The sequence below is a fragment of the Ipomoea nil genome, unplaced genomic scaffold (genome assembly GCF_001879475.1).
Source record: "Ipomoea nil cultivar Tokyo-kokei standard unplaced genomic scaffold, Asagao_1.1 scaffold2701, whole genome shotgun sequence".
In the NCBI taxonomy this organism is placed as follows: Eukaryota; Viridiplantae; Streptophyta; class Magnoliopsida; order Solanales; family Convolvulaceae; genus Ipomoea; species Ipomoea nil.
The window spans coordinates 2,236,934-2,251,462 of record NW_017619129.1 but is presented as its reverse complement, the minus strand read 5'-3'; the positions used below and the strand labels follow the sequence as shown (position 1 = coordinate 2,251,462).

The 14,529-nt window shown below is 34.5% G+C and overlaps 1 pseudogene; it reads left to right on the top strand.

Moving 5' to 3' along the window:
- Nucleotides 1-331: 331 nt before the first annotated feature.
- LOC109155410 lies at nucleotides 332-13,813 on the top strand (annotated as a pseudogene).
- Nucleotides 13,814-14,529: the final 716 nt, after the last annotated feature.

Sequence of the window (14,529 nt, the reverse complement as noted above, 5' to 3'; positions counted from 1 at the left end):
TCTGAATAAAAAAACACAATTTATATATTGAATGTTCATCATTTTTATAAATATTCACCATTTATATACTGAATGTTCACAATTTATATACTGAATCTTCACAATTTTATATACAAAATATTCACAATTTGTGAACATTCAGTATGTAAATTGTTGGCATGGCATAATTATTGGCAACTTGTCCCAAACCATTCTGTGCAAACCCTTTGGTTGTTTCAAGATATAAAAGCGAAAATGACATTTTTGCCCAGCCAAACTATACAAAACTCAAATAACAGGAAAGGACAAAATGGGTAATGTAATTGTGTTGAAGGTTTAGACAGGGCTTTAACCCTGAGAGCCCCAGAAAACAGCTTCTTCTTCAAGAATTCATCAATGGCGGTTCACGTCCCTGTTTAGAGGAAAGCACGCACTCTTCGCCCAAGTTCCCGACTTTCATCTCGTTCTATCTCTCTTTCCATCCATGTTGAAGGTCCTCACATCCAACTCTAGGTTCAGCGCCGTTTCGTCGGCTTTTGGCTCCCCTGTCCGAATTGGAACTGGGTCGAACACGCCATTGCTACGCTTTCTGAATTCACTCAGAAGCTCCAGGCAAAATGGCCCCTATCTCTACCGGCGATTCTTCTGTTCGGACTCTACGGATGGGTCCGACCCGGCTGCCGAATCCGAAGCCAAGCGGCCGAGCCCGAAGGCGAAGAAGCTGTTGAATCTAAAACCTCGTCCGCTATGGTCCCAACCGTTTTCCGGCCCGAAGATTGCCTAACGGTTAGCTCTATAGGAACTGGTAGAACCGTAGAATGTATATGTATGCTTTTGCTTTACTTGATTGGTTTTAAGGGTAATCTGAGTCAAATTGTGTTTATAGTTGAACATTCATTCACATATGTGATAATATAAATTTTCTCCTAGCTCATAATTTGGAAAATTTGAAATATTATAGCACTCAATGTTATGTTCTAAAATGCTTATAAAAATATGGCTAGACCAAAATCCATTACTGAAATTATTTCAATTGGACCCCAGCAGTGATAATCAGATCATTAGGTTTTTAACTTTGCAATGTGATAACATATTAACATGTAATACTAATTCTCAATACATTGAAGTTTCATGTTTTGGATAAAATTTAATTGGCTTCTATCAATCAGTTTATATAACTTTCATATTATAGCTGTTGCTATGGCATCAATTCAAGTACTGGAAGCATTTTATACATAGGAAATGTGAAAGGAGTGCACCCCTAGACTGGATAGTGAAGGGATTATAAGCTTGGTTTTAGCTGCCTTTTCGGCTGAAGTAGTTGATTTTTAATAGGAAAATGGTAGACTGTGAGTTTAAATGAATAATTTCAAAGGAAAGAGTTGAAGCTGCAAAAGGGAAGAGCAGATGCTTTACAGATATTACAAATTTCCCTCTCTCTAATCCTTTTGAGCAGACTCATGGATCCAAAGTTTTGTGTTTTTTTTTTTTTTTTTTTTTTTTTTGTTTATTTATTTTTTAATGCTTGCTTATGAAAATTAAAATAAAATTGGAGAGCAAATTCTAAAACATAATAGAGTGTAAAGTTATCATCAATTGAATGTAGACTTTAATTGGTGTTAAAGGCAACTCAACTTAAGTTGGAGCATGATTCTTTTTTTCCCCCTCTTTTAATTTGTCATTAAGTAATGCAATTGAGATACTCTTTTTACAAACAAAATTTTGACTATGCTTTAACTGCATTATAATTTATTTGCTCTTATTTCATCCCTTCTTGTTCTACATGGTAATGGAAATTCTTATTTCTTGTTGGCAGGTTATAGCATTGCCATTGCCACATAGACCATTATTTCCTGGGTTTTATATGCCAATCTATGTGAAGGTATGGTTCTAAATCTTAGTATCCCATACAACATGTTTTGGTTCACGGAGTAGCTGAGAATGAAATAGCATTCCCGGAGAATAGACCTATTCTATCATTTGGTAAGTCATTTTTATTTCTGGGAATGAATCTATTCCCCTTGCAACTTGCAAGGGGAATAGCTATTCCAAGGGGGATCTTGGTATTTAAGCTATTCTTGAGTTCTCAAGAATAGGTTATATTTGGTAATACCTAATTTATCCTTTTTATTTTTGTTCTACTACTATAAATGTATTTTATTTTATAATAATAATAATAATAATATAATAATAATAATAATTAATATTATTATTATTATTATATGATGTGTGTGTGTGCGCATATATATATGTGTGTGTGTGTATGTATATATATATATGTGTGTGTGTGTGTGTATGGTATATATATGTGTGTGTGTGTGTGTATGTATATATATGTGTGTGTGTGTGTGTGTGTGTGTATGTGTATGTATATATATATGTGTGTGTGTGTATGTGTATGTATATAACTATATATATATATATATATATATATATATATTATATAATATATATATATATATATATATATATACTTATTTTTGTTATGTGCTATAATGTGTGTACTACTACTACTAATAAATAATAATAATAATTTTAAATTGTAATATTAATATTAATAATATTATTATGTGTATACATACATATATTAGTGTGGAGGGTAATTTTGTCTTTTGAATGTTTATTGTATTTTTATTCCTTAATCCAGTAAAAATTAGAATACAATTCTTGAATCTATTCATTTCACGAACCAAACAAATTGAATTCATATATATTCTTTGTCTATTCCATTCCCGATGGAATATGATTCCTATTTCCTCAAAATTCATTCCGTGAACCAAATGTGCAGTTAGTATTGAACCTATTGCTGAGTCAGTCTTATCATTAAATAAGTTTTGAACTTTGAAGCTAGAAAATTGAAAATTCTTTGAGATAGGTGGCCATAATTTTTGTTTGTTTTTTGTGATGCCTATCTTCTCCTCATGCAGTATTGATGTTGGTATCCAAGTTTACAGAAGTTAGTTTTTCTGGCATTGAATATTTGACATGAACTTGAAGGCATGGTGCTGGCATCTGTTTAATAGATGCTTGTTTCAATGGTTCATTTATAAATAGCCTTCACTCTAAAGCAAAATTTGGCTACTGATCATCATTGATGAAATTACATTAATAAAGAGAACTTGCTACAAATTAATTTAAGGGTCGGTTTTAAAATTCCTATCTCATGTACAGGATCCCAAGCTCTTAGCAGCATTAGTTGAAAGTCGAAAAAGGCAAGCACCTTATGCTGGTGCTTTCCTTCTGAAAGATGAGCCAGGGACTGACCCTAGTGTTGTATCTGGCTCAGATACAGATAAAAACATATATGAGCTTAAAGGAAAAGATTTGTTTGACCGTCTTCATGACGTTGGTACACTTGCTCAGGTAAGTTTACAGCTCTTTTATTTATGTTGTTGCTTTAGGGCTAATTATTATTATTGTTGTTGTTGTTATTATTGTTATAATATTATAATTATCATCATCAAAGACATTCTCATCATCAGTCAATATTGATTTGATAAAATAGATTTCAAGTATTCAAGGAGATCAGGTTGTTCTTATTGGTCATAGAAGAATTCGAATAACAGAAATTGTAAGTGGTTGTTCTGCTTCTCAGACATTGCTCAGCACTTCTCTATGTGCACAGTTATATAAAGATCTGTATAATGTTGTTAAGAATGCAGACGTTGCATTCAATTTTTGACTGTGATCAGTTAACTTTAAAATTTGTGTGGTGCTACTTGATTGAAATGATACAATTTTTCTGCACAGGTTAATGAAGAGCCGCTAACTGTAAATGTCGACCATCTCAAGGCATGCATTTAACATTTCTAGATTCTTCTCCATTGGGATGATGAACCTCATTGAAACTTGTCTTTCATTACCATTCTCTCTTAATTTGCTTCTTAGTTGTCCTGCAGGAGAAACCGTACAACAAAGATGATGATGTTATCAAGGCAACATCTTTTGAAGTTATATCAACCCTGAGAAGTGTCTTGAAGACAAGTTCTCTGTGGAGAGATCATGTTCAAACATACACTACAGTATGGCTCCTCAAACAACAATGCTCTTTTATATGCTGTGTTGTTTTTCTTTTAATCATTTCCAGTGAATCAGTGATTCAATGATAACAACACTCTTTCATATGCAGCAACAAGAAGTTGCACTTTATAGTAATATACCTTTAGCGATGCTTCCTGCTTGTATACCTGCCTTTCTTTCCTCTCTGCCAGTCAAAATTATAGTTCATTGAATCACCACTGCGGCTCTTACTTAGGTTGTTTACAAAGATAAAAAAAAATGAAATTAAAAAATCAGGTTACAGAGATGTAGCATTGGTTTCAAATGTATGACACTTTCCTGCCTCTTGGGTTTGAGTATGAAAGGTCCTGCTAATACTTATATTTGTCTGAAGGTAGTAATATGGATTAAATTCTCACAACTTCAGAGTATGTATACTCCCATAATCTTTTAATGCTTATGGATGATTATTTTGATCTATCTCATTAATTTGATTTGCAAAATCATTTTGGGGTTTCAAACAGGACTTTATAGTTTTTGTTCCATTTTTTTTCTTCTGTAAAATACATTTATGAAGAATAATTGTGATCTTTGCTTTTGGATGACTTGTCTATATCTATTTTGCACACAACACACATATTCTTCTAGATTAGCTATGTTGAATGTCAGGTAATTTGTGTGGGGACCTGTGTGTGTATGTAAGAATCTGTTTATTCCATATTCTTACTTCTTGAACCTACAGCATATAGGTGAGTTTACATATGCAAGGCTAGCAGATTTTGGAGCAGCAATATCTGGTGCTAACAAACTACAGTGCCAAGAAGTTCTTGAAGAGCTAGATGTAAGCTCCTGTGCTACCTTATTTGACAACTAATTATGCAACTTTTGGAACTTTTGTTTTCTTGTAAGGAATTTTGTATTGTTATAATTCGTACTTCATGAATTTGTAGTGTTAGATTGATATTGTTCATAGTTATGCAATATTTTTTAAAGACCCTCTGAACACCCTTTAGTGGGTATTCGATGCTTACTAGATGCTACATATGAATGCTTTTCTAAACGACCTAAGGTTCAGAATAGAAAGTTACTGGTCAACTAAAAGTAAAAGTCTTTAATACAATATATATGATTGTGTCTAGTGCTTACTGCAATGCCTTTCTGGTCACCTAAATCATTCAAAATTAAGCATATTGGCTATATTGACTTTTTGTTGTAGCTGACAACCTGTTTCATGGAAAATTTTGTTTGTCATTTTCACATGTTGAGCTTATATATGTTTGTGGGTGTGTGATTAACATCAAATAAAATTTTCATTTAAAGATTTTACATATTTAATATAATATAGGGTAGATGTATTGTGATGCATGGCGTAAAAATCTAATCCGTCACATATGCTATTTTTGTTTTTTCCTACAAAGGTTAAGCTACTCTTTGACTAGGATTCATATAGTTATGACGACTCATTATTGCTTAATGTAAGCTTTGATGTTATATTGACACTTCTACTTTTGCTGGATATTTTTATTGTCTTAATCTTTATGACAAATATGTTTGTTGACTTGTTCTGTATGGTGATGGTAGTGAGTTGGTATGTAAAAATCTTGAAATTATATTGACACTTCTATTTTGTTGGATTGTAGAAATACAATAGCTATTTTTGCCTGCATCTTTATCCAAATTGAGTTTGTTTTGTGTGCTGATGAAAATGACTTTGCTATATCTCCCTAATGCAGGTGCATAAGCGCCTACAACTTACTTTGGAATTAGTGAAGAAAGAAATGGAGATAAGTAGAATCCAGGTATCACTTATGAGATTGAGGATATATAATAGAGCTCTCATTCAGCAATTTGAGTTTATCTTTAAAATTTACTTCCCTTTTTCACCAAGGAATCAATAGCAAAGGCTATTGAAGAAAAGGTAAGCGGGGAGCAGCGGCGTTACTTGCTAAATGAGCAACTGAAGGCCATAAAGAAGGTACGTGGTTTATGTCATGGTTTTCTTATGTTACATTCTTCAATGTTAGTAGTGTAAAAGTTTTATTTGCATCAGCATGCAATAATTTACTTATGTTATGACCTGATTGTTTTTTGTCTGATTTGGCTTAATGCAGGAACTGGGACTGGAGACTGATGACAAAACAGCTCTCTCAGGTCAGTTCTCTTCTAATTGTTATTGATCTTTAATAATTTATTGGATATGGTATTGGAAAAAGCAACATACTTTCTGTAGCTAAGGGCATAGATTCTTAAATGTAATCTAAATAAATGCTTTTGCAATATCATTTATCTTGTGCTTTCTTTATACTCATTTTAAATTTGGGCCAAGAGATGTTCATAGCATTTATACTGTAATTTTATTTATTTATTTATTGTTGAAGGTTGTGGAAGTGTGTTCTAAGCAGTGCTGTAGATGCCACCCACTTTTCTCATTTATGTGAAACACTTTGACTAACTTATTATATTGAAATGAAAATGTTAAAATAATTTTTAAGAACATGACATAACATCACCTAGCATTTAAGGTGCTTGTCTTTTTGATCGTAAGCCTTTTGTCACTTTCTTTTTCTTTGATGAAATTAACTATTCTGCTCACATGAACTTATAAAATGAGCTTGCTGTATGGACATGCTTAGACACTAGTGCTTTTGATAGAATGCTTCTAACTGAATTACCTCCTTTTCTCCCTTTCTTTTTCATTGATGAAATTAAATATCCTGCTCAAATGAAATTATCCATCCCTCATCTTTCATTATCTACATCTGAGAGGAAATAGGTTTGAGCTGTGTCCAGTGCTGGTTTTTCTTTTCTACTTGTTTGTATGTGCGTATTTTTGTAGTTTCATTATCCTTTATCTTTGACTGCAGCAAAGTTCAGAGAAAGACTAGAGCCTAATAAGGAGAAGATCCCAGCACATGTCATGCAAGTTATTGAAGAAGAACTGACCAAACTCCAACTACTCGAAGCGAGTTCTAGTGAATTTAACGTGACACGTAACTATTTAGATTGGTTGACTGCTTTGCCATGGGGCACTTACAGGTTTGCTGTTTTTACTGTATTTTTTTTCCATTTAATTTTATGTTAGAATAATATTTTAATCTAAAATTAGTTATGCATCTGGGATGGACATAAAAGAAAGGGGAGGGGGCAGTTCACACTTTAAATAATGATGGAAGAGAATTATCTCATTTCAAAAGTCAGATGGAGAAAATTTGTGAAATAGATCTGAATACATATGTTGCAACATTTCAGTTAGCTGCTCTCTGATTGAGATATTAATTTAGTTATGATAGCTGCAAGAATTGGTATGCACTGTAACCAGCTGCTTATGCTGTGAAGATGTGAACTAACATCATTTATGCCTATTTCACTAAGCAGTTAAAGATGTTTCTTGTTTGGATAGTTGTAATCAATTTTTTGAAATAAGAAGAAATCTAGTTTTAATCAAAATTTAGTCTGATTTGCTGCTGCTGATTTTAGCACTTTTGCATTATAGTTATGCTGCACCAATTTCTGAATAATATGCTTGTAACATAAATGCAGCAATGAGAACTTTGATGTGTTAGGAGCACAGAAAATACTTGATGAAGACCATTATGGACTAAGTGATGTTAAAGAGAGAATACTGGAGTTCATAGCTGTGGGAAAACTTAGAGGAACTTCACAAGGTTGGTAACTTTTTAATTCATTACTACATGACTATGACAATGTTGCAAGATCCTCTATTCATCTCCTTGAACAGTTAATACATACTCCGTAACTACAATGATTGTGTGTAATAATGCCTCAAATAACAGAGACTGGTGCAACATAAGTGGATTAAATTTTGTCCAGAGCAACTCGCTAATGTGCTAAACTTTTGATGAAGCTATTTTTTAGTTTTAATTTATTTTAGGATTTTGTCTTAATTTCTATTCTGATGTTTGTTTAATTTTATTATGATGTTATTTCTCAACTCCAAGTACTGTATGAACTGATTTTGGGCATATAATAGTATTGGCTCCATTTCATTGCGGTTGATCACTTCTGACTTTTACACTACTATAAGGATGGTTTGAATTATATTGTTTGAAAACAGTTGGTCACATATTCAAGAATAAAATTGACTTTTGGGGCTGAAAAGTGCTGAAAGTTGCTCCCTTCTTGGTACAAGTCTTGTACAATATTTAAAATATAGACAGCCCCTAAACCTTCTGTTTGTTTCCAAGTCATTTCCCTGTTATACTGAGTGAAGAACGGCATAAACTGTTTATTCTATTCACACCATTGCTTATGTGCTGTGCATGTATGCTATACATTTGCTTGATCAGTTGTGCCTTAAGTTTAAATTGCTGAGCTCTGAGTTATGGCTTGAGATGTGAGGGATTAAATATAAGGTATATGGCTTGCTTAGATGATGTATCTTAATATAACAGTAGTTCACTTGAGATTTTTATAGATTAGAGTAAGTCATTAGACATCTATTCTTGACAGTTGACATATTGAGGATGTACCTTCTCATGGATTGGAGAAAAGTGACTTGACCCAATATGCACTTTTGCAATCCAGATGATATGGCAAAGATAAAAGATTGACTTTCACTATATTTGAAAAATTCTCCTCTAGTATAGGTGATTTTCATTTTGTTGATGTTACCTAATTTGTTGGCGAACAGTATAAATTTGTAAAGTGGCTCTGCCTTAATTTGCTTCTAACATTTTTTGAAGTCAAACAATACACCTATTTAGGAAGAGAACCCTTGAGTGTTTATGTGACTTGGAACAAGTAGACATCTAATTGCAAGTAAAAACACTTGGAAGGGAAACCAAGAAAGGAAACATAAAAACATAGGTTCAAGGTGCCAAGAATCAATAGAATGTGTTAGCAACAGGGTTATCAAGGCGTCGCCTAGTCGATGCCTAGGCGTCCGGTCGGTCAAGACCGTACGCCTAATGTGCTCGCCTCGCCTAAGTGTAGAATACAACCCAAAACTCCACAAAACATACATGGGCAGAACCTACACACTAAGGCGAGTTGACCGGTGTAATTTTTAGCCGGAGAAGTCGCCGGAATCTGCCTCACGCGCCGGCGCGTGGTGTCAGAGCAGCAGCACAGCGGCGGCGCGTGGTGGCTCTGATGGCGGCGCGGTTCAGGCTCCGGCGTCATCCTCCTGTTCCGAGCAAAACCCACTCCCTCACTCTGGCATGTTATCAATATATACTAGACTTCTCACCGCCCCAGGAAAAACTATTCATCTTCTCAAGACAACTTGAAGTAAATAGGGTTGTGAAAAGGCTACCCAAGACAAGATATTTTCAATATACAATAAATACTAGACTTTTCACTATTCTAGGAAAAACCATTCATCTACTTGAAGTAAATATGCCAGCAAAAAGGCTGCCTAAGAGAAGATATTTTCAATATATATATACTTTTTATTTATTTAATACTCATCGCCTAGTCATCGCCTAGGCGGTCGCCTAGTCGGCTAGTCGACTAGGCAGTCGGTGGCATCTCGCCTAGAAAGTCCGCCTTGATAACCTTGGTTAACAATGTTTGAGATGCTATAAGTTTGTCCTTGGATAAATGTTACCTTAGTATGTGTTTGTTCTGCCTTATGTTTGGTCTTCTCAAGATTTTGTTTGACTGTAAGTTATGTTTTCTAATCATCGAATTATAGGAAAAATTATCTGTCTTTCTGGCCCGCCCGGAGTTGGGAAAACCAGCATTGGTCGTTCAATTGCACGTGCTTTGAACCGTAAATTCTACAGGTTTTCTGTGGGGGGTCTGTCTGATGTTGCTGAAATTAAGGTACACAGAGCAAGAACCTATATTGGCATAATTGGTTGTTTATCTTTGTTGACTACCAATACTGACATTAAAGTTTACCTCAAGGGACATAGGCGAACTTATATTGGTGCCATGCCAGGGAAGATGGTGCAATGTTTGAAAAGCGTTGGAACAGCTAATCCTCTAGTTTTGATTGATGAGATTGACAAGGTATTTATGGCATGCATAATTACCTGAATCAATAAATATGTTTGCTAGCTGTTATTTATTATTTAAGCGAAAAATATTTTTTCTTCAAATAAAAATTGTTGCAGCGTCTTCTTCAACACCCCATCCTCTTCCACCCACAAAAACAAATCTTTGTTTTTTTAAACCTCTTCTTTCCTTTACTGACAAATAACCTTCAAGGAAAGAATATGGATTGCTACAAACCAAAGTTTGCTTCAGACAGTATTTCTAAAAATTTATTTATTTGTTTGTTTTGAGTTCATGTCCAGTCTACACGCTAATTGATGTCAAGTGATTTTTTTTCCTCGTCTTTTATTAATTTATTAATTTATTTAATATTTGCTTCTGTGGCAACTGGCAGTTGGGAAGGGGGCATGCTGGTGATCCAGCAAGTGCTATGTTGGAACTCCTTGATCCAGAGCAGAATGCAAATTTTCTGGATCACTATCTTGATGTCCCCATTGATTTATCAAAGGTTGGTGGTTTGATTAATTTTGAAACCAAAGGAGTTGTATTTCATACTTTGTCATAATGCAGTCTCATTTGAGCTAATATAATGTTAAAATTACATATCTGCATAAAAAATGCTGTTTTTCTCCTTGAGTCCTTGACTAAATTACTTACTGCCACATTTTAAGAGTTGGAAATAAGGAATATTCTGTATTCTGTAAGAAAATGTTCTTTCTTTTGACTAACCATTCAGTTACTCAGTAAAGATTTACATTTTTATACCATACATCCAACTCAAGATTGAGCATTAAACTAATCTATCAATATCAATCAAAATATATATATACAATAATTTTCATATTGATAGCTACAGAAGTAATTTATTCTTCTCTGCACCTTGTTACTTATCACTGTAGTTTCATTTTTTCCTTTTAAATTTTATATTACAATAGTAGTCAACTTCACTTTCTCCTCATTTTGTCTGATAATGCTTTTTAACTTTGATCATGTATGGTTGTATTGGAAAAGCATTCTCTCTATTTTCTTTTTCAAATATTTTACTTCGTACTATGTTCTAAAGTTGGATTTACCTATATTACCTGGTGTTTATTTTATTTTATTTCTAGTTTTCAAACATATAGCATATCTATGTTCTAAAGAGCTTGTGATCTGTTGCAGGTTTTATTTGTTTGCACAGCAAATGTTGTGGAAATGATACCAAATCCTCTTTTGGACAGAATGGAGGTAATTTCCATAGCAGGTTATATCACCGATGAGAAGGTTCATATTGCAAGGGATTATTTAGAGAAAGCCACTCGTGAAGCATGCGGCATTAAGCCTGAACAGGTTCCAGACCCTTTCTAACTTTTTGTTCCCTCTCTGTAAAGAATATCTTCACTCTGTAAATAGGCTTAACCAGTCACGTTGTGTCTCATCTATTTAAATGAATTATATGCATATTAGGCCCGTGAGCAAGATTGGTTGCAGAAAGGCTCTTATTTTTAATTAACTTAATGTATTGATCTCTAGTTTTGAGAAACATGTATCAGGATCATGGTAGCATATTGGTTGCGGACACTACTTGCATATACTGTCATTATATCTAGCTTCATTCTTTTCAGAAACAAATAGTTAAGTAAATTCAGAAATTGAAACGGCGTAGTTGATATTGCATTGCTTATGGAAATTGAGTAAGAAAGGGGGTACAAACAATGTCAGGGAGATCAGTGTTACCTTTGATACAAGATATTAGTAGGGGGAGTATCTTCTATTGTGGGAATCCAGTGGTGTTAAATATACCACTTCTTTATCACTTTAAGTCATGGGATTCATCAGTTTCTTTAGTAATTTGTTCAATTTCAGTCGCAAAATTTTGTGGTAGTTTAGAGGGTTGTGACAACATGCAAGAATTTCTGTTAATTGTTAACCTGAATTTTCTGCTTCATGGTTGTATATGCTCCAAAATTTTCTGCAGAGATACTGATGCTTTTGAATTTTCAAATGTTTCTCTCCCCTTTTGGTTCAGGTTGAGTTGACTGATGGGGCCCTTCTTGGTTTAATAGAAAATTACTGCAGAGAAGCAGGTGTCCGTAATCTCCAAAAGCAAATTGAAAAAATTTACCGCAAGGTCATCAGCTAGTCTGTCGTTTACTAAGCTCGTGCAGTGTTTAACCTGTGATGAACGCTTTTATGAATTTCTTTAGCATTTAAACCATCTGATTGCTGTATTGTTCTTTTTATCCTTCACCTGTAATGCAGATTGCACTGCACCTTGTCCGCCAAGGAGCATATATTGAGCCTCCAAATGCTGCAGAAGAAGCCGAGGTAATCGAAACAGTTGAGGTGAAAACAGATTCAGTAAGCGTAAAAGATGAAAGTGCTATTGAGGAAGTGACTCTAATTGGATCTCAGTCAGTAGAGGGGGGCAGTAATGAAAGCGATTCTGGAAACACTGTAGATGCTGAAGTATTGGAAGCACCAAATGATCAGACAAATAACCCTATCGATCATGGAACCAAATTAGAGGTAGATTCCGTTGTATCTTGACCATTCATTAATTTGCGTTATTACCTCTGCTTAAGTCCTATATTTATGCTTTCCTTTTTTCTTGCCTGCTGGAATGTGGTTTCCGTTTACTTTCTTATCACATTGTAGAGTGCATTCTATATACCTTTGCCAATCAAAGACTGCATAAAATAGAATGTCTTTTATCTCACGACTTTCATGATGTAAGACCAATATGTTGATGGTAGTTGTTTTGATTGAATGCCCAGGAAACTGAGAAAACAAAGGAAAGTGATGAAGCAGCTAAAACAATACAAAAGGTGGTAATCGACACCTCAAATATAGCAGACTATGTTGGCAAACCTGTTTTCCATGCTGAGCGTATATATGATCGAACCCCAATTGGAGTTGTGATGGGTCTTGCTTGGACTTCAATGGGTGGCTCAACACTCTATATAGAGACTACGAAGGTCGAGCAAGGTGATGGGAAAGGGGCACTCAATCTCACTGGACAACTCGGAGATGTTATGAAAGAAAGTGCCCAAATTGCTAATACTGTTGCCCGAACTATTCTCCTTGAGAAGGAGCCTGACAACCCCTTCTTTGCCAATACCAAACTTCATCTTCATGTACCTTCTGGTGCCACCCCAAAGGATGGCCCTAGTGCCGGTTGCACCATGATCACATCCCTATTATCTCTTGCCATGAATAAACATGTGAAAAAGGACCTGGCTATGACCGGAGAAGTTACTCTCACTGGAAAGATTCTTCCTATTGGTGGGGTATGTGAAATTGTCTTTGGTTTTTGTCATTCTCTTTTCTCATCATTCACCAGCATGTTTAATTATTTATCTTGCACTGCTAACTTTCATAACTGACATTATCAAGTGCCATGTAACTAATGCCAAGTTTATTCTATCTCTAAAAATAGGTCAAGGAGAAGACAATTGCAGCAAGGCGCAGCAATGTGAAGACCATAATATTCCCCTCAGCTAATCGAAGAGACTTCGACGAGCTTGCCCCAAACGTCAAGGATGGCCTCGATGTGCACTTTGTCGAAGATTATGCTCAAATATTTGATTTGGCATTCGGCGACAACCAGACCACTGAAAATTAAGTTTATCATTATCATTGGAGTTTCTGTGAAAGCAGGCAAGACATCTATTATCCTTTCATGTTAAATGTTTGTAACAGATTTAGAGGGGCCATAGCTTTTGAGTCTTTGGTACATATTGTGCTTCAGGAAATTTATTATTATTCTTTTCCTTATCAAGGGAAAATTGATCTGCAGATCAGATTTTGTTTTTCCAATGACATGTACCCTCTTCTGCTTGTAATCTCATTAATTTCATATAGTTGAATAAAAAAGTTTTGTTATTTATTCTCACATGCCCTTAAAAGTATGATTTTGTAAGGGAAGTCTTTTTTTTTTTTTTTTTTCTTTAAATTTTCACCAACACTTATGAACTCTGCTTATCATTATATATATGTATGTATGTATCCACACAATTCATACATACGAATCTTTAATTTTGGAATTTGATTGAACCCAAGTTGGCATTGGAGTACCTATTTATGCTTGAATTAACATTTAGGGGGTTGGGGTTATATTAGGTTAGTTATATAACATGCCTTTGTTTGGTTGAGGTTATACAATATTCCCTTGGAATCCAATATCACCTCCACATCAGATTTTTTTCTTTTTATGAGGGAATGCGATCCCCTTGTCAATCTTAGGTTATCTTGGATTTCCTTGGCCATTTTACATTGTTTGCCCTTTGTATCACCTCCAACATTTTCTTGTTTGTAAGGTGATTTACAATAGGAGGGTATTAAGGTAAAATAACTATTATAACATAATCAATAATTCATCAACCAAATAGGTTTATATTACATAACCCTGTTTTTACCCACAGTAATCTAACATTCCTAGCAATCTAACATTCCCTAAGGTAATCTGACATTCAGTGAACCAAACGACCTCTTAGGGTGTGTTTGATTTATGGGTTTACACACTAGGAATGAGAATCAATCATAGTTAGTGTTTGGTTGACAATTTTTTAAAACACAACAATGAGATTTAATTAAAAACTTCATCCCCTA